The sequence below is a fragment of the Spea bombifrons genome, chromosome 12 (genome assembly GCF_027358695.1).
Source record: "Spea bombifrons isolate aSpeBom1 chromosome 12, aSpeBom1.2.pri, whole genome shotgun sequence".
Taxonomy (NCBI): domain Eukaryota; kingdom Metazoa; phylum Chordata; class Amphibia; order Anura; family Pelobatidae; genus Spea; species Spea bombifrons.
In genome coordinates, this window is record NC_071098.1 from 19,402,758 (window position 1) to 19,424,324 (window position 21,567).

Sequence of the window (21,567 nt, forward strand, 5' to 3'; positions counted from 1 at the left end):
TTTTTGGAGGGGGGAGACCCAGTGTACTGCTTGTGTCCTGTAATGTCCAGAAAAAAGTATGCATTTCTGTAATCTGGAAGTGCAGCTGAACAATTATAGCTAGATTTATCTGTCATAACACATAACCTGTGCAAAAAATCCAAAGGAACACAGAACTGTAGTTGAAAAAGGAATGTATTGCTATGGCTAATTTTGACAGTAATGGTGGTCAAATGGTTATGGTTATCCAGTGTCCAGAAGCTCATAATGAAATACTCTGGGTTGTGTCAGGACCGGGGACGGCCACCTACCTCGCGGCGGGGATCGCCGTCGCGGGGAACGGATTCGGGACGCCGGCTCCCTCGTGGCGTGATCGCTCGTCCGAAGGCCATATCCCCGGCCTCGATTTTGCCGCACGCCGCGCTTGGCAAAAGCGCGCGCTTTCCTCGTGGCGGGGGGGCGTGGCTTCGTCCCGGAGGACGGAGGGAGGCAGGAGGGAGCTGCCAATCAAGGGAGGAGCCAGACTCCCTTACCCCTATCCTTCTCACACCAAGGGGAGGGCACCAGGTGTGTGGAGGAGGGGAACAGGTGCACAGAAGAGGTAATCAGGTGGGAAGGGGAGGAAACCTCTAATTAGAGACCCTATAAAAACCCAATAATCCCTTCACAATTTGCTTGCTAGTTGAGCCAGTTTCCTGTGGATTCCCTATCACCTACTTCTCGAAGATTATTGAACATTCTGCGTGACATTACGGTATTTGACCCTTTGTTCCACTTTATTGGATTCCTCTACTTGCCTTTACCTTTTATCTGGAACTGTGCCTTCGTTTATGAACCTACGCTGCCTGCCTTTGACCTTGGAACTGTTTTTGACTACGCTGTTTGCCTTTGCCCTTTATACTGGAACTGTGACCTCGCTTATGAACCTACGCCGCCTGCCTTTGACCCTGGAACTGTTTTTGACTACGCTACTTGCCTTTGCCCTATGTACTGGACTGTAAATTCGTTTATGAATCTACACTGCCGTGTTTCTTTCATTGGAACTGTATGTTTATTATTGGTTGCTCATTAAAACACCTTACTTACCAAACCTGTGCTACGCTCCGTTCCTGTTTCTGACAGGTTGTCTCATTTACGGAAATATATATTTTTATATTTTGTATTAGGGAGATGTTAAACAAGCCCAAATTAGATATACTGAAGGACCACTAAAGCAAAATGTAAAAAGTCATGTTTAAAATTGGTAAAGGACATATTCCACCTTGTGTCCTGTAATGTACAGAAAACCTATGCATGTGGTATTTCTGTAATCTAAAAAAGCAGCTAAAAGCTTTTGGCTGTTTTTTTCCTATAACGTATAACCTGTGTAAAAAAAAATCCCAAACAACATAGAAGTGTTGCACAGAAAATGTAAAAAGGAATACAGAAGGGATGGCCAAATTTGATAGCGATTGGTGGCCAAACAGCTGCATGAAAAAATGTCCAAATGCTCCTGATGAGCAAAAGAAAGTGAAATAGTAACATAGTTCATAAGGTTGAAAAAAGACCAAAGTCCATCAAGTTCAACCTATATACCTATTGTGTGCCTACTGTGTTGATCCAGAGGAAGGCAAAAAACCCTTATGAAGCAGATGCCAATTGCCCCATACCAGGGGGGAAATTCCTTCCCGATTCCAAATATGGCAATCAGAATAAATCCCTGGATCAACATTCTGTCCCTATTAATCTAATATCCATAACTTGTAATATTATTGCTTTCAAGACACACATCCAGGCTCCTTTTGAACTCTTTTATTGAGTTTACCATTACCACTTCCGCTCTTACTGTAAAGAACCCCTGTCTGTGCTGGTGTAGAAACCTTCTTTCCTCCAGCCTTAGAGGATGTCCCCTTGTTATAGATACAGTCCTGGGTATAAATAGGTCCTGGGGGTGATCTCTTTACTGCCCCCTTATATATTTATACATAGTTATTAAGTCCCCCTAAACTGTCTTTTTTCCAAACTAAATAACCCTAATTCTGATAATCTTTCTGGGTACTGTAATCCTCCCATTCCCCTTATTACTCTGGTTGCCCGTCTTTGAACCCTCCAGCTCCACTATATCTTTCTTGTACACTGGTGCCCAGTACTGTACACAGTGTTCCATGTGTGGTCTGACTAGTGACTTGTACAGTGGTAGAATTATTTCCTTGTCGTGGGCATCTATGCACCTTTTGATGCACCCCATGATTTTATTTGTCTTAGCAGCAGCTGCCTGACACTGGTCGCTACAGGTAAATTTACTGTTAACTAAAACTCCTAAGTCCTTTTCCATGTCAGTCGTCCCCAGTGTTTTCCCATTTAATACATATTCCCAGCCTGGATTTGTCTTCCCCATGTGCATAACCTTACATTTATCTGTGTTGAACCTCATCTGCCACATCCCAGCCCAAGCCTCCAACCTATGCAGATCCATTTGTAATCGTGCACTGTCATCTATTGTGTTAACACGAGTTTAGTATCGTCTGCAAAGATTGATACTTTACTATACAATCCCTCTACAAGGTCATTAATAAATATATTAAAAAGAATAGGACCCAAAACTGACCCCTGTGGTACCCCACTAGTAACAGTCACCCACTCAGAGTATGTACCATTAATAACCACCCTCTGTTTCCTATCACTGAGCCAGTTACTTACCCACATAAACACATTCTCCTCCAGCCCAAGCATTCTCATTTTATGTACCAGCCTTTTATGTGGCACCATATCAAATGCTTTGGAAAAATCAAGATATACGACATCCAGCGATTCACCCCGATCCAGTCTTGAGCTCACCTCCTCATAAAAGCTGATCAGGTTAGTTTGACAGGACCGATCCCTTGTAAACCCATGCTGATATGGAGTCATACATTTATTTTCATTGAGATACTCCAAAATAGCATCTCTTAGGAAACCCTCAAACAGTTTACATACAACAGAGGTTACACTAACAGGCCTATAATTCCCCGGGTCACTTTTTGTCCCCTTTTTGAATATTGGCACTACATTTGCTATGCGCCAGTCCTGGGGAACAGACCCTGTCACTATAGAGTCCTTGAATATTAGAAATAGGGGTCTGTCTATTACATTACTTAACTCCCTTAGAACGCGGGGGTGAATGCCATCTGGACCTGGTGATTTGTCTATTTTGATTTTTTTTAGGCGGCACTGCACTTCTTCCTGGATTAGATAGGCGACATGTACTGGGGCGTTTATCTCATCTTGCTGTATATTACCTGGCATTTCATTTTCCTCTGTGAATACAGCAGAGAAGAATATATTTAATAGATTAGCTTTTTCCTGATCTCCGTCTATAACTTCTCCCTCATTACTTTTTAAGGGGCCAACACTTTCATTTTTAACCTTTTTACTATTTATATAGTTAAAGAACATTTTGGGGTTTGTTTTACTCTCTTTGTCAATGAGTCTTTCTGTCTCCACTTTTGATGCTTTTATCTGATTTTTACATTTTTCCCCCCCGATAGCTTTTTAGTGCTTCCTCACTGCCTTCCTGTTTTAATAGCTTAAATGCCTTTTTTGCCATTTATTCCCCCTTTACATTTTTATTTATCGATTTAACCACCTCATTGTGATTTGCTGCCTTGTTTATTTGCTTTAATAATTGATCTTCTGCTGCTTCCATTATATTTGGTGGCTTATAGCAAACCCCGATCAGTATTTTATTATTTTTCTTTCCATATATTTCTATTTCATACTTTTCTTCAGACATTATTAACTCCAGTTCGTCAGTTTTATTGGTCAGACTTCTGGCATTAGTAAGCATACAATTTAGAGGTGTATGTTTTTTTTTCCTATGAAGCCTATCCCTATTAACTATTCTAACCCCTCCCTCCGCTCCACCCCCAGGTACATTTATAAGCCCCAGCTCTCTATCTACACTATCTTCCCCTTCTATATTGTAGTTTCCCTCCCCCCTTTCCTTAGTTTAAACACTCCTCCACCCTTCTGGCCATCTTCTCCCCGAGCACAGCTGCACCCTCCCCATTGAGGTGCAGCCTGTCCCTACCGTAGAGCCTATATCCAACAGAGAAGTTGGCCCAAAACCCCTCCTTCCTACACCAGCTTCTGAGCCACTTGTTTAGCTCCCTAATCTCCCGCTGCCTCTCTGGTGTGGCACGTGGTACAGGTAATATTTCAGAAAATACTACCTTGGAGGTCCTTGCCTTAAGCTTGCTACCTAAGTCCCTGAAATCATTTTTAAGGACACTACCCCTACCTCTTACTTTGTCATTGGTGCCAATGTGCACCATGACTGCTGGGTCTTCTCCAGCCCCTCCCAGTAATCTGTCAACCCGATCTGTGATGTGCCGAACTCGAGCGCCAGGCAGACAAAACACACTGTTCGGCGATCCCGGTCTTTGTGACAGATCGCCCTGTCTGTCCCCCTAATAATTGAGTCCCCCACTACCAGCACCTGTCTGGCCTGTCCTGTGCTCCTCCTTCCCTCCTTACTGGAGCAGACACCCCTCTGGCGGTCAAAGGCAGTGACTTGCTGCAGTACTGCTAACTCTGAACTAACATCCCCCTCATCTGCCAACCGGGCAAACTTGTTGGGGTGTGCTAGATCAGGACTAGCCTCCCTGGCGCTTTTCCCCCTACCCTGCCTTCTAACTGTAACCCAGCTAGCTGCCTGACTGTCCTGTACCTCCATCCCGCTATCCTCCCCCACCTCTACCTGCGAGAGAGCTTGCTCAGTGAGCAGCAGACTCCTCTCCAAGTTGTCAATAGATCTCAGTGTTGCCAGTTGCTCCTCTAGACGCAGGATTTGTGCTTCCAAATGAGCAACACGCACACATCTCGCACAGCAATATGCACCCTTGAAGCGCTGATCAAGAATTGCATACATTGAGCAAGATGTACACCTGACCGCATTGTCAAACATGGAGGACATCTTGCCAATGGGGATAGCTCAAATAACTGGCAAAAACAGACAGTAAGGCGCAATATAAATATATTATATGGAATTACAAGGATTTAGACTTTACCCTCCTTCTTGCTTTTTAACTCCTTCTTTGCTTGTAACTCCTCACTTAGAGATGTCACTTACGAGATTCGCCCCAGCTCAGGGTTCGCTTGTGTGTCCAAGCTAAATGCAACTGCAAAAGCCAAGCAGAACTCACAGAGAAGGTTACTTAATTAGCAACACACCTGAAATAGCCCTTACCCCCTTTTTTTTTTCTTTTTTCAACAAAACTTTACACTGAACACCACACAAACAAACACAGTGCTCCCCCTTGCAATAGTAATAAATATATTCTCCTTCTTTGAACTTGTAACTCCTCACTTAGAGATGTCACTTAGGAGATTCGCCCCAGCTCAGGATTCGCTTGTGTGTCCTTGAAAAAAAACATAAAGTTTACATACTCATGTGTCTATTATACCCATGAACTATTCACAAGAAAGTGGTTGAACCTACATATGGCGAAATATCTCTCGTAATCAAGGGGTTAACATACTTACAAAAAGCCCCAATCTTGCTTCTCTCTTGGATGGGGTTCTCTTATGCTGTAGTGTGCATGAAAGGTAAGCAAGGAAGCTGCTTTAACCCCTTCAATCCCAGGGGTTTTTGGTACCTCAAAGCCTGGAGCAATTTTGCCTTTTTTGGGGTATGTTGGTTTAGCAATTATTCTCCTTTCCTGTGAATAGTGTACCCATGTAAACTATATATTGTTTTTTCAAGGAGAGATAGAGCTTTCGTTTGATACCATAGTTGGATGATTAGCTTAGAATTTAGAATGAGAAATTTAGTAAAAACTAGCGAAGATTAGAAAAATAAACTAATTTTTGTTTACATTTTCCCTCTGAATCCTCACAAAATTAGGTAAAGTGATGGAAAATCCCCTCCAAGTTTATCAATTCAGGTGTCCTGATTTCAGAAATACCTAATTTATATAGATTTTCCAGACTTTCCCAGCACCAGGGAGCATACTTTAAGGTGTACAATTTTGTATAATTTTTATGCCTATGGCTTAACGGGTTTGGGGATTGTGAACGGGGGCAGGAGGGTTATACTGGCTAGATGTTATGCCAGGGCAATGGGAAGTAAGGTTTTTTAATAATTTTTTTATTATCTTTTTTTATATATATTTTTTTTTTTTTAAATTTATTTTAATTTTTTTACATCTTTTTTGTATTTTTTATATATTATTTTTACACAGAAATGGTTAGAGGTCCTCCTAGGGACCTCCTGAATATGCCAGTGATGTCACAATGACATCACAGCTCACATTATAATTTTTTTTAGTATTATTTATATTATTATTTTAATGATTTATTTAATATTATTTTTTAAATGAATTATTTTTTTCCCCCCAGCTTTTCTCTTTCAGGATCGGAGGGGGAGTGAGAGACATGGAGAGACTGGTCTCCCGTGCAGCGGCAGGGATGTGTCCCTGACGCTGCACAAAGTACTGGACGTACCAGGATGTCCATAGGGGTTTCTTAATAGGCGTTTTTTGCACGTCCCGGTACGTCTATAGGGGATTGAAGGGGTTTAACAATATGATCTGGTGTGTATTTAAACAAATGTTAAATACAGCAACCGTGAAAGGGCCCCCTGGACAGTGAGGAAGGGGGGCATGACTGCTGGCCCTTGCCTGGGTAAATAGTTTAGGGCATATCCTGTTGAAGGGAGATGGATTCAACAACGTGTCTTCGGTTCCGTGCTGGTGGTGTTCTTTGTTTTTGGTCACAGCAGGAAGTCATGGCCAGCCACTTTTTTTGTTACAGCATCCGGTGCCTGGAGAAGGCTTGTGGAGGCTGACAGTACCCAGAAAGAGAACTTGGTAATGTGGTGAAATATCTGCATGTTGGTGAACCCGGCAGCTGCCAGGATGTTTATGATGAATTAATAAAGCTGTGGCCAAGGCCCTTACCCACAATTAAGTCTTGTGTAATACTTTGTAAAGAGGTTTCAAGGTTGGGAGCCTAATCAGTCAAGTTTCAGCATTCCTTTGATTTTACTAAAGAAAGATATGGCAGCTCTGGACCTTGCAAAACACTGTGCATTCATATGCGAGATGTCTTATAGCAATTTATGATAACATTATATAAATATATTCGGGGCCAATACAAAACATTGTGTGAAAATCTGTTCATAAACAGGACTATGCACAGGACACGTGGTCATGCTTTTAGACTGGAAGAAAGGAGATTTAGCCTAAAGAAGAGGAAAGGGTTTTTTACAGTAAGGACAATAAGGATGTGGAATTCTCTGCCTGCAGAGGTAGTTTTATCTGTACAGACGTCTAAACAGCAACTGGATGGATACTTGGAAAAACATAATATTCGGGGATATAATCTTTAATTATGGGGAAACAGCTTATTGATCCAAGGAGAAATCTGACATTTTGGGGTCAAGAAGGAATTTTTTCCCTGGTTAGTGCAAAATTGGAAAGAGCCAAACTGGGGTTTTTTGCCTTCTTTTGGATCAACAGCAAAAAATTAACCGATAGGAAAGGCTGAACTTGATGGACGCATGTCTTTTTTCAGCCTATATAACTATGTAACTATGTAACTTGCCTAAGATGTCCTGCGAAGAAAAAACCCATGTAACAAGCTATGCCACATCGACACCCAAACACACACACCAGGAGATGCTCTGCCACAACTACACCTAAACACACACACCAGGGCAGGCTCTGCCACACCCAAACACACAGATACCAGGACAGGCTCTGCCACACCGACACCCAAACACACACACACCTGGACAGGCTCTGCCACACCGACACCCACATACACACACACACACACACCAGGACAGGCTCTGCCACGCCGACACCCAAACACACACACACCCAAACACACCATCACCCAAACACACACGCCAAAACAGGCTCTGCCACGCCGACACCCAAACACACACACACCAAGACAGGCTCTGCCACACCGTCACCCAAACACAAACCCGGACAGGCTCTGCCACACCGACACCCACATACACACACACACACACACCAGGACAGGCTCTGCCACACCAACACCCAAACACACCATCACCCAAACACACACACCAAGACAGGCTCTGCCACATCGACATCCAAACACACACACCAGGACAGGCTCTGCCACACCGTCACCCAAACACACACACCAAGACAGGCTCTGCCACACCATCACCCAAACACACACACCAGGACAGGCTCTACCGCACCGACACCCATACACACACACCAGGACAGGCTCTGCCACACCGACAGCCAAACACACACCAGGACAGGCTGTCCCACAGCGACACCCAAACACACACACACCAGGACAGGCTGTCCCACACCGACACCCAAACACACACACCAGGACAGGCTCTCCCACACCGACACCCAAACACACACACCAGGGCAGTCTCTGCCACACCTACCCAAAAACACACACACCAGGACGGGCTCTGCCAAGCTGACACCCAAACACTCACACACTTGCCACACTGACACCCAAACACACACACACCGGGACAGGCTCTGCCACACGACACCCAAACATACACACCAAGACAGGCTCTGTCACACCGACACCCAAACACACACACCAAGACAGGCTCTGCTACACCGACACCCAGGAACACACACCACGACAGGCTCTGCCACACCGACACCCAAACACACACACCAAAACAGACTATGCCACACCGACACCAAAACACGCACACACTAGGACAGGCTCTGCCACACCAACACCCAAACACACACACCAGGACAGGCTCTGTCACATCGACACCCAAACACACACACACATCAGGACAGGCTGTGCCACACTGAAGCATAAAAAAATTATTTTCTACACTGCTTTGTCATTAACTGCCCCCCCACACCCTTGTGTATTGGTTTATGTGATGCCCCAGCCAACCCCCTTCCCTTTTGTATTGTTTAATGTGATGCCCCTATGGCGACCCATTGAAAAAGGAGAACAGAAACGGCGTAGGGGAAGTGGAGCACAATGCTCTCAGGATATTGTTCTGATTATTGAGACTACCTGTATACTTACTATTGATGTCGATAGTGTTCTATATATTTACTAAATTCAAAGGTGCACTCCACAGTGAGTAACATTAACTATGCACTTTATGATGTTTACAAAATTGATAGGTGCACTTTATATAGAGTAATATACAATTATACTTGAATGACTCAGCACTTTATGATTTTTTGATGGTTTACATGCACTTGAGACACTTTATATATGTATAGCCGTATTCCCTCCATATGCTCTGATTATTTTCCTAGAAACCTCTGTTGTCTATATTATGAAATATTCTATATGTTTTTTATTAATATGTTTTTGTACAATAAAATAATATATTTTAATATAAGGGCTTGTGTAGAACTCTTTTCATACAAGGTGTACAAGTTTACAGGAGTTTCCCTGTTTTGAGGATGAGATCCTTATGCATACCACAATATTTATAACATCATGTTATTTGTGAAACGTGTGGTTGGATTCTTTTGTGTAATATGGTATACTGAAGTATAATTACAAGCATTCTGTAAGTGTCAAAGGCTTTTATTGACAATTACATTAAGTTTATTCAAAGAGTAAATATTTGCAGTGTTTACCCTTCTTTTTCAAGACCTCTGCAATCCCAAAATGTAAATGTTTTGTTCCTTGAGCCACTTAGTTATCACTTTTGCTTTATGCAAGGTGCTCCATCATGCTGGCTTTGTTCGTCACTAAACTGTTCTTGGATTTTTGGAAGAAGTTGCTCTTGAAGTTTGTGTTGGTACTATTCTTTACTGCTGTGCTTTGCTGTGAGTGAGTCCTCCCTCTCCTTGATGATTTGATAAATGGTTGATTTAGGTGCAATGTTACTAACAGCAATATCCGTGCATGTGAAACTCTTTTTGTGCAAAGCAATGATGACAGCACATGTTTCAGTCAGCATAACAGAGTGATCTCCAGACATTTCTTGTCAACACCCTCACCTGTGTTAACTAGAGAATCACTGACATATCATCAGCTGGTCCTTTTGGGGCAGCGCTGGCATGGAGTGGAAATGTTTTTTGGGGATTAAGTTCATTTTCATGGCAAAGAGGAACTTTGCAATCGATTGCAATTCATCTGAACACTCTTCATAACATTCTGGAGTATGTGCAAATTGCCATCATCGAAACGGAGGCAGCAGACTTTGTGAAAATTAGTATTTGTGTCATTCTTAAAACTTTTGGCCACAACTGTAAATACCCAGTTTCATTCTGTGCTAACAAGTTTCAGTCTTTTTAACCCCTTAAGGACTAGGTTGTTTGGTTGTTTTTTTTGTCCCCTTCGTGACCAAGGCTGTTTTAACATTTTTACGGTGGTTGATCTTAGCACCGTAAGAAACTTAGTCAGGCTGAGCTGTCCTCTTTGTCGTGTCGCATAGCGGAACTTGAGCTGCAGCATAAGCTCTCGTTGTCCGCTACAGTTTTGGAACAGCTTCAGGCGCTTCGGTCCCGGCTTGCGACCCTTTGGATTCCAAATTGCGGAGAAATTACCTCCTTCTCCGCAAACATTTCTATGAACTGGGTGATAAGCCTGGGAAGTTGTTGGCCCGTGAGCTGCGCGCTAAAAGAGCTGCTTCATTTATCCCCAAGATTAGGGACGCTGGGGGCACTTTGCATCACACCACTAAGGACATAGCCGCCTGCTTCGCGTCCTTTTATCGGGAGCTTTATAACATCTCTCAGGGTCACTCTCCTGATTCCCGTATCACGTCGCTCATGGATGATTATTTGTCTAAGCATCTACGTAAACGTATTCCGAGCGCGGATAGAGAGGTTTTAAATTCCCCGATCACTTTGGAGGAGGTTGAGAGGGCTATTAAATCCTCCCCTCAGGGTAAAAGCCCAGGCCCGGACGGGTTGACCCCCGTATACTATAGAAAGTTTTTCTCAGTACTAGGTCCACAAATGGTCACCCTTTTCAATTCGCTTGCTACGGGCGGCTCCCTTGACCCCCTCTCTAATGTAGCGCATATTACTGTAATACCGAAACCTGGCAAAGACGCGGAGTTATGTAGCAGTTATCGCCCTATCTCATTGATCAATACTGATCTTAAGGTGTTTGCGAAGGTTCTGGCTCTCAGGCTCTCGCTGCTTATCCCTGACCTGGTTCATAGTGATCAGGTGGGCTTTGTCCCTGGGAGGGAAGCTAGGGACAACACAATTAAGGTTCTGGACCTACTGGCGCAGGCGCAACATCGGCAGACTCCCTTCCTGCTAGTTTCCTTTGACGCGGAGAAGGCCTTTGATAGGGTCTCATGGGCCTTCCTGTTCCGCGTCCTGGAGAGGTTGGGGTTCGGCTCCCGCTTCTTGCATCAGGTGCGGGCACTCTATGCCATGCCCTCGGCCTGCGTGAAGGTTAAGGGAATTCTGTCTGAGCGCTTCTTGTTGGCTAATGGTACGAGACAGGGTTGCCCTCTGTCCCCTTTATTGTTTATTTTAATGTTGGAACCCCTTGCTAACGCTCTCCGCTCGAACTCCGATATCACTGGCCTTAGGGTGTCTGGGGTCGAGTATAAGCTTTCGATTTACGCGGACGATATGCTCTGCATGCTCTCTGACCCGTTGTCGTCCCTTTCACACGTCACGGCCGAGCTCCGGCGGTTTCAAACGGTTTCTCAGTACAAGATAAACATCCAAAAATCTGAGATTCTGGGCTCCCACGTTCCCCCGTCCTTGCAGGCATCTATTCAATCGCTGTTCCCCTTTCGCTGGGTGGACGAGTATTTGACCTACCTTGGGGTTCGCATACCCGCCAACCTTAACCAAGGCTGGTTAAGGTTAATTTTGACCCACAGTTGTCCTCGGTTATAGATGACCTTAGGCGCTGGTCTTTTCCGCATATTTCGTGGTTCGGTCGGGTTGGGGTCCTGAAGATGAACGTCCTCCCGAGGTTTTTATATCTGGTTCAGTCCCTCCCGGTATATCTCCCTAAGTCGTATCTGCGGGCGTGGCGTAGAGTGTTTACCAAATTTGTGTGGTCTGGTCGTCCCCCCAGACTTGGCTTCTCTTACCTGACCCGTCCTAAGGAGCGAGGTGGCCTGGGCCTCCCGGATGTCGAGGGGTATTGGATCGCATCCCATGCACGTCGGGTGGTGGAGTGGGCGGCCCGCGCCCCTAAGCAGTGGGTACACATCGAGGATTCCTCCTTCCGGGTGGATATTTCGGCTGTGCCCTGGCTGGCGGACGTCCATCGCCGCCCTGTGATTCCTAGTCATCCGACTTTACTTCCCACGTTGCGGGTACTTCGCACACATCTCTCGCAGTTGGGTTGGCTGGGTTCCCCCAGTCATCTGTACCCAATATCCTCCCTCCGGGTTTGGGTGCGGGTGTCATTCGTCACTTGCTGCCTGACGGTGTGCGGGTCCTTCGGCTTCACCATCTTTTTCTGGATGGTGCGCTCCGACCGATCTCCTCCCTGTCCCAGACTACTCCGCTGCCTTTTAGCTTAATTTTTTTGTATCATCAAATTAAACATTTTCTGTCGGCGCTTTCCCCTGTCTATGATTCGGCGCGTCCGTATACCCCTTTTGAAATTATCTGTTCGGACAGGGACCGTCATGCCCACCTTTTATCCACCATGTATAATTTATATGTTTCGCAACGGTCTCAGGCTAAGCCATATTTTCTCGGACTGTGGGAGAGGGACCTGGGTCTCTCTCTAACTGATGAGGATTGGTCCAAAGTCATCCTTCTCACCCATAAGGGGGCCACCTCTTCTAAACTGCAGGAAACATCCTATAAATTGCTAACTAGGTGGTACAAGGTCCCGGCGGAGCTTCACCACTTCCTCCCTCAGGTTTCCCCGTAATGTTGGAGATGCGAGGCGGGCGTTGGCTCCTATCTCCACATCTGGTGGGCTTGCCCTCTGGTACGGTCCTTCTGGGATGTTGTAGAAGCGGTACTCAGGGAGGTTGTAGATCCCGTTTTTTGTCTCACTTCTGGGGGAGCCCTCCTCAATGTCACGCAGTCGAGCCTGGGCTCCTATAAACGCTCTCTGGTCATTCAGCTCCTTAACGCCGCCAGAGCCACTGTCCCTAGGTTCTGGAAACAACCCCTCACTCCTCCGATCTCTGCTTGGCTGTCATACGTTAACTTCCTCTGTCAAATGGAGGATCTAGTGATGTCCTCTAGGGGCTCTGGCTGTGCCAATTATTTGAAATGGTTGCCATGGCAGGCCTTCCTCGGATCCCCTGCCTTTCAGAGGCTCTTACCGGGTCTTCCCGGGGCTCCCAAGGCTTCGGCTCATGTATAGCCAGTTCTCACGGTCCTCTGTTGTGGTCACTTGGATTTGCTTTTCACAGCACATATGTTCGCTCCCCAGCTCCACTTACATTTGGCGTGGCTCCTCGCCATGTTTACATCACGTCCATTTATTTGTTAACCTGTTTTGTGTTCCTTAGCCTGTCTTGGTTTAGTCCGAGTCGCTTGTTCATTGGCTCTCCTGCCCATAATTTCCTCTGTTACACAAGCCATTTGAGAGGATTTTGCTTGTCTGGGTTATCGCTATGTGTATGATTTACCCTCTCATTACGGCGTTACTACTACTGTGCCTGATGATTGTGTTATTACTTCTCGTGTGGCTCACACCACTATATGGTCCATTGTGTATTATACCTTTGTATTACTGGTGTCTGTATTGTACTGTTTTTACTATCTTTTTTCAATAAAACTGAGACTCGATAAAAAAAAACAACATGTGAGTTGAAAAGGCTACAGCCGGTTTAGTTACAAAGTTACAAAGATGTAAACGTAAGGGTGCGTTAACACGACAATGACACAAAACCCTAACAAACATAAAACCCTATAAACCATAACACCCCAAAGCTTTCCAGGGTCTACCGGGGCCAAACCATAAATGTCACCTATGGGAGGGCATATGGTAATGCCCCACCCTCACCCAAGGTTCCAGCAACCATGACCAGTCAGGAGCCACCTAATAACAATTTCCCACTAATGGCTATAACACCACATACCACCCCAGGCTACCTGAGAAGCTACCACCACAAGCCCATCATTTGACACCTTAAGCCCATTTCCAATAAAAAAGCCCCTTCCAAATCCACATGCCATCTGTTTCCACACAAAACTCATAGAAACACAGAAAGTGACGGCAATTAAGAACCATTTGGCCCATCTAGTCTGCCCAACTGCTGAATCCATTGCTTAGTCCCTGGCCTTACCCTTTATCTAGCCCAGCCTTAAACCTCCTTCACTTTGTTAACCTCTACCACTTTTATTGGAAGACTATTCTATGCATCAACTGCCCTTTCAGTAATATTTCCTGAAATAATTTTTAAACCTTTGCCCGTCTACAGAAGCTTAAGACTACTAGCTGTGGTGGTATTTCTTCTTTTAAATAAATTATCTTTCTTTATGATGTTGATTCTCTTTAAGTACTTAAATTTCCACCCCCACCCATCGTAACATCTTTCTTCCAGGGTATATACTGTATGTTAAGATCCTTTAACCTTTCTGGTAATTTTTATCCTGCAATCCATGAACCATTTTAGTAGCCCTTCTCTGAACTCTCTTTATAGTTATTTCTTTCTGGAGATACAGTCTCGAGTACTGTACACAATACTCCAATTGAAGTCTTACCACTGCTCCATATGTTCCAAGTCTCAAACATGAGTGGATGAGAGGCAGTAACTGTAGAATAATGAGAAGCAGAAGTCTTTATCATTTAGTGTCTTCTTTGGTCTTTTTTATTTCCACTTTCGCCAGAATGTCATTTCCCTCCCCAGGGCCGGCCTTTGGGGTGTGCGACCTGTGCGACCGCACAGGGCGCCACACTCCAGGGGGCGCCGCTGCGGGGTCCACTGCCGCCAGTAGCGTACCTAGCGGGGGGGGGCGGTCCGCACTGGGTGCCGCTCATCAGGGGGGCACCCGGCACCCCTCCAGAGACGGACAGTAATGTCAGTCGCTGGAGGAGCAGGCTCGCAAGGGAGCGGTATCGGAGGTCTTTAACAAACCTCCGGCTCCCTTGAGTGATTTTAAGTCGGTTCAAGGATCTCCCTTGAACCCGGCTTAAAATCGCTCAAGGGAGCCGGAGGTCTGTTAAAGACCTCCGATATCGCTCCCTTGTGATCCGCGCGGCAACAGCTGCTGTGCCCCGGGGTTTGTTGTGAGATCCCGGCGCACAGCACTGAAGCCGCGCCCACCGCTGTCCGTGCCCTCTGACCCGGAAGAAGACAGAGAGGACAGAAGAACTGAAGAAGAGGAGCGAAGAGGAGGAAAAGAAGCTGTAAGGAGAAAAGAGGAAAGGTAGGAAAGCATTCAGTGAGAGTGGATTGGTATGTGTGGATTAGTATGTGTGGATTGGTATATGTGTGCATGAGTATATGTGTGGATTGGTATATATGTGTGTGGATTGGTATATATGTGTGTGGATTGGTATATATGTGTGTGGATTGGTATATTTGTGTGGATTGGTATATATGTGTGGATTGGTATATATGTGTGTGGATTGGTATATATGTGTGGATTGGTATATGTGTGGATTAGTGTACGTGTGGATTAGTATGTGTGTGGATTGGTATATATGTGTGGATTGGTATACGTGTGGATTGGTATACGTGTGGATTGGTATACGTGTGGATTGGTATACGTGTGGATTGGTATATGTGTGGATTGGTATACGTGTGGATTGGTGTATGTCTGGATTGGTATATGTGTGGATTAGTATATGTGTGGATTGGTAAGTGTGTGAGAGTGATGGGTGTTATGCTGTACCATTTCCAATGTCTTTTTCATGTTCTAATTATGCTCTAAAAGTACATCATAACTCCCATCACTCTATACTGTTCCATACAGTGGCAGAGCTGGGAGCAGAGGTCTTGCACCCCCACCGCAGGACTCCTGAAAGGTAAGTGAACTTCAAAGAGGGAAAGGGTAGATAGTTAGGAGGGGGTAGATAGGGAGAAGGGAGTGAGGCAGGGGAAAGGGGGTAGATAGGGAGAAGGGAGTGAGAAGGGGTAGATAGGGCAGAAGGGAGTGAGAAGGGGTAGATAGGGCAATCATACTCCTATCATGCCAAGTCTGCGAGTACATCCTGGAATCTGGGTATGCCTGGGCATGATAGGAATGTGATTGCTGTTAATCGTATATATATATATATCTATATAGATATATATATATAATATTGTTATTTAATTGTTTTGTCCTATTTTGGTGTGTTACTTACTTTAAATAAAAGTGTTAGATTTCTTTATGGTGTGGGGGGGTCATATTTCGTTTTGGCCAGGTAAATGCTGCACTTTCGGTTTCAGTCCAGAATTCGTTTCGGTGCATCCCTACTACTAAGCCAGACAATGAAGTGGTAGGCCTACACCACATCAACGTTTGGCGTAGTATATAGTGATTGGGGTTTTGTTACAAGTTTTTATTCCTTTCTTTTTTTGGGATGGGGGGGCGCCAGAGGAGTAGTCCGCACAGGGCGCCAGAACACCTAAGGCCGGCTCTGTCCCTCCCCATTATAGCCCCATATGCCACCTACAGGCTGCTTACAGCATACATGTTACAGTTCTCCCAGAACTTAACTAAGACGACAATTAAGAAAAAAAGGCTTAGGGATATTTGTTTCCTAGTAATTTCCACAGTCCACCCCCAGACCATCACACATACAACGGCATAAGAACTTCCCTCTTTCTGCTGCTAACACCTCTCCTTATCCAACCAAGGATTTTGCTAGCAATTTCTGCTGCTCTATTGCATTATCTATCTACCTAAATTCCTTTTCTCAGATTTTGAGGTTAGGACAATATCAAATACTATCGGAAATAGTGGGCAGAGAGGGTAGGGTAACATTTAGAGAGCGTGAGAGTGAACTAGAATGAGAGAGTGAATGCGGGCACTTGGCAATAAATTTTGTTCCCGAATCCAAAAATGCCCCCAGATTTTTGGCCTTATAATGAAATTTGTTGCCTGAAAATGAATGGGCCATAAAAGAACCAAATCACCTAAATCATTTGCCATTTGACTTATCCCTCCAGGAACATTAACCCTGTTGCAAATATTTGTGTCATCAGCAAAAAGACTACCTTACCATCAAGACAGTCTGCAGTGTCACAATGAAAATATTAAAAAGAATAGGTCCAAGTACAGATTTCTGAGGTACTCCATTGCTAACAAGCTTTTTTTCCAAATACATTCCATTGACTAAAAGCCACTGCCTCATCATATATTCAACAATATTGAGATCTAAACTCAGAGATTGCAGTTTATTGACTTCTATGTTTGACAATGTCAAAAGCCTTACTGAAATCTAGACATGGAATGTCAACTGCACCACCTTGATCAATTATTTTAGTCACCCAATGAAAAAAATACAATAAGATTAATCTGCCATGATCTTCCTGCAGGAAAACCCATGTTGTTTTTGATCTTGAAACCCATGTGATTTTAGATGTCCTCCCTACAACGATTGGTTAAATAAATCTTTTAACGGTTTTGCTAGTACACCACTAAGCTCTTTTAATGACTTTGGGCATATCCCATAAGGTCCATCAACATATTTGGTTTTACTTTAGACAGCTGTAGTAGAACCTCTTTCTCGATAAACTTCCTCAATAGTCTGTAAAACAGAAATAATCATTGAAGAAGAGAGCAGATTAAGGATCGAAGTTTGAAGATAGAATAGAGAAGGGAGATTAAAGAAGATGAAGATACGGAAGATGATGAGGAAGCAGAAATGGTCGTCAGAAGCGAAAGTTGTTGTCAGAGAAGGTAGGAAAACAATGAGAGTGAATGTGGACACTGAATTTTGTTCCCAAATAAAAAATGCCCCCCAATTTTCAGCCAAACCAAATGGCCAAGTAATGAAATTTGTTGTCCAAAAATGAATGGGCCATAAATGAACCAAAAAATAAGTCTGAATTGTTTTTTGGCCCATTTGCCTATGTCTAATAAAAGCACCCTAAATAAGTAAGTTTAATTACAAAACACACTCTTACAAAAGTACACTTAACTACATATAAAGAATAAATCCATTAAATCCATTTGGTTTATTAATTCCATGCACACACAACAAAAAAGTATCATTAATGCCACTAATGAATTTTAATGAAAATTAATACTTTGATTATTAAAGATCAAAATAAACTGACATAGTCAGGTGATGTCAGGATTGGGGACTTCCACCTACCTCATCGAGTGGGTCTTCATCTCGGCAGTTTCCTTGTGGCTCGATTGCCCATCCGTGGGCTAGGCCACATCCCCAGCCTCGATTTCGACGTGCGCCGCGCTTGCCACATTCCTGGTGGCGTGGGAGCGAGGCTATTACGTTGCAATCCCTTCACAGAATACTTGCCAGTTAAGCTGTGTTTCCTGTTTGTTCCCTACTCCCTTCTACAGACGATTTGGAACTCTCTATTAGGATTACTGGTCTTGACCCTTGGCTACCCTTTTGGATTCCTTTTTGCCTGTGCCCTGGATTTTGGACTGTGACCTCTTTATTGAACCTATGCTGCCAGCTTCTGAGCAAGTGTCTTGGTCACACTTGATATGGACATTGGAATTCTCCCTCTTCGTTTTTGCAATTAAACCATAACCTGTGTATATGGTTTCAAACTCAGCCGCCTTATCCTCAATTGTTGGCACCCCAGCATGGTGCATCTTAAAAGCGTTCAGCACTTTTTATTGAAGTCTAAGGGTGCTGTGCTGAGCCAGCAGAACCTTTATAGTGTAATTAGTCAACTAGGGTAAGTCACTACAATAAATACTTTCTTTCAGCCCCTCAGTGATTCCCATTTCCGATGCAATGTGGAGGAACACCTCACAAAGCCAATTAAAGTGTATTGTTGTCTAAAGACACTATGTTTAGAATGTTACCAAACAAAAGGAAGGGGGTAGTCACAGAGAACATAAAACAAGCACACCAAGCAAATCATTAACAGCATAAACTAAGTGTAGATGTAGTCAACCTGTGTGGCATTTTGTTGGATAACACATTTAAGTAAGTAATTTAGCTGATCTTTTGAGGGCTTGCTAAGCATGTGACCCTTCTTATAGTTTTTCATTGGTTTCTAGACTTCCACATTCATATTAGTACGAACTGCAAATTAACCAAATTTTGCAACCCCCACCCAGGAAGTGAACAAAAACTAAGCAAAAAGCTAAAAATTTTCATCCAAAATTAGCAGGACCTTTCACTCGTATATCTGACACTCTTACACTCGCTCACACTCTAATTCTGGTTCTCTCTCACACTTTCTAAAGGTTTCCCTACCTTCTCTTCCGCTTCTACTTACACTTTCTGCATCTTCTTGTTCTTCATGTTCTCTCTTCTATTTACTATCTTTGCTCTTCTCTCTTTGTCCACATCTCTGTGGACATAACCTGAAAGTGTCATGATTTTGGTTGAAGTTCACCTTAGGGCTGGGTTTGACAAATTTGTTGTGAATCTAGGCTCCAGCTAAAAAAGTTAGGAGCCATGATTTTTTTACAACTAATAGTTGGTCAGGCGTGATCTGATCATCATCAGCCCACTTACTAAACTCACAGCGTTTGACCTGGAAGCACCCTGGACTTTCAGGTCAGTGCTGTTTTTTTTTTTTTTTAACTCTTTCAATGCTGATGTTCCATTGGAGCACAGCATTGACTGAAATTTAGCCCCCACTAAATGTTGACCCCTGCAATACTACAAATGTGTCATCTCTTTGATGACTGCTGTAGGCTTCCATGCCTAAAGAAGTCATCAAAGGGCTTGTGGGGGCTCGTTTTTGCTGTTGCTGGTCTGCCTGGAAGCAGATCGTGGCATTGAAGGGGTTAACGCTGCACTGTCGCTCTCATGGAGCGATCAGGCAGCTAGGGGGTTTTGGGTCAGGTCAACCCAATCAACACACAGCCCCCTTCCCTGAAGCTGCCTGGGGCAGCTGAAAACACGATTGCTGGTTTTCCTGCAACCGTGTTTTCAGCCTACAGGATCACTCCATGGGAGTGATCACAGGCTCGGGGGCGGGCTCGGAGTGGCTGTGCTGGTCTGCCCAGACAATTTTTTGTGGATGTAAGAGGCTGACAAACACCTAGGCACCAGGACAAAATTCCCTGGGATTTGTTGAGCCCTGCCTTAGGGTAAAATTTTGGTGCTTCCGGTGACGTCCTCGCTCCCCGATTCTCCAATCACCAGATGCAGAAGTGGTCGGCAGAGAAGATAGGGAAACATTTTTGACTTTTGTACCAAAAATACGTTAATCAGCAAAATCAACACGAACCGCCAATGTTTGCGAAATGATGGTTTAAACCAAGCAAAGGGTAAACCTGATCTAAGGGTGAACAAGAATGAGGGTGTGAGCGAGTGAGTGTGAATGTGGGCTCTGGACAACACATTTTGTTGCTGAATTTTGGTCTGATTTGGATTTTGGACTGAACCAAATGTACAGGGAATGTAATTCAAAAAATTAGCCGGAATTTTTTCGGCACATTTGCTCATGTCTATTGTTTAGATTTTTAATTTTTCTTGTATAATTGTGGTGTGATCTCTAGTCCCTTTTGGGTTTTTTTATGCTGTTAAACCCAATATTGACCGAATTTTGCTTGAACAAAATGTTTGGCTTGTTACTACATATTTATTTTTTCAGTATTGCAATCATCTTGTGTCTACTTTCTAACTTGCTTCTGTTCCTCTTTATATTTTGTGTTCTAGTGAGAAGTGACGTGATTCTGGATATGTACAACAAGGGATATGTTAATACATGCAGCTAATCTAGGGAAAAGGTTTAATATTTGCCTTGGTGAAGCTTCTAGACATTCACTGTACAAGTACACTTTTATTATTGATTTTTCACACATGTCATGTGTTATCTGAAAAAAGAAAAACACTAAGAAGGTATCTATGATTCTAAATGTGATATTTAATTTGAGAGTGAAAACATGCCAGCATATTAAGAGGTCTAGTACATAAGCATCAAAATACAAAAATATGTTGCATTTTTGTCTCAATTATTATGTTATGTCTACAATACATTGTATGTGATGATTATACAAAAAAAAAATGCAAAAAAGCTTAATGTCTGAATTGTATTCAGCTCCAGGCTATATTATGCACGCTACTGCTAATTATGTCCTGTAAACACATATACACAGATACTGAAGCCTCTAGTACTTATTGATGACCACACAAATATTTTTCCTACAATTACAGATGGAAAAACCAAAGTACACATCGATTGAGCTGCTTAATGTGTATTTTTTGTGTCCTGCCTCAGTAGCATAATTTATATATTCAATGTCTTTTTCAGTTGCATGCTTAACCATCTCTAAAGCACTGCTCATCATGCTGTTATTAAAACACTGACTGAACATTGCTTTCTATAAGGAATTTAAGTCACAAATTGTAGGCCACGAACATAAAACTGTGTAATTTTATGTGAAACTTAGACTAAATGTACACCCTTTCATTAAAGTAACCATGACCTCTACATAGCAATGCTTTATCCCCGATTGAATTTAGATATTGTATTAGGGTTTATTATCTGTATATATACAAGGATAGTCACAAGGCAGCTGTCTGGGGTGCCTGAATCATGGGGGTGCTCATCTGTGATGCCTTGTTCCTAAGCACACTGGTCAAAAG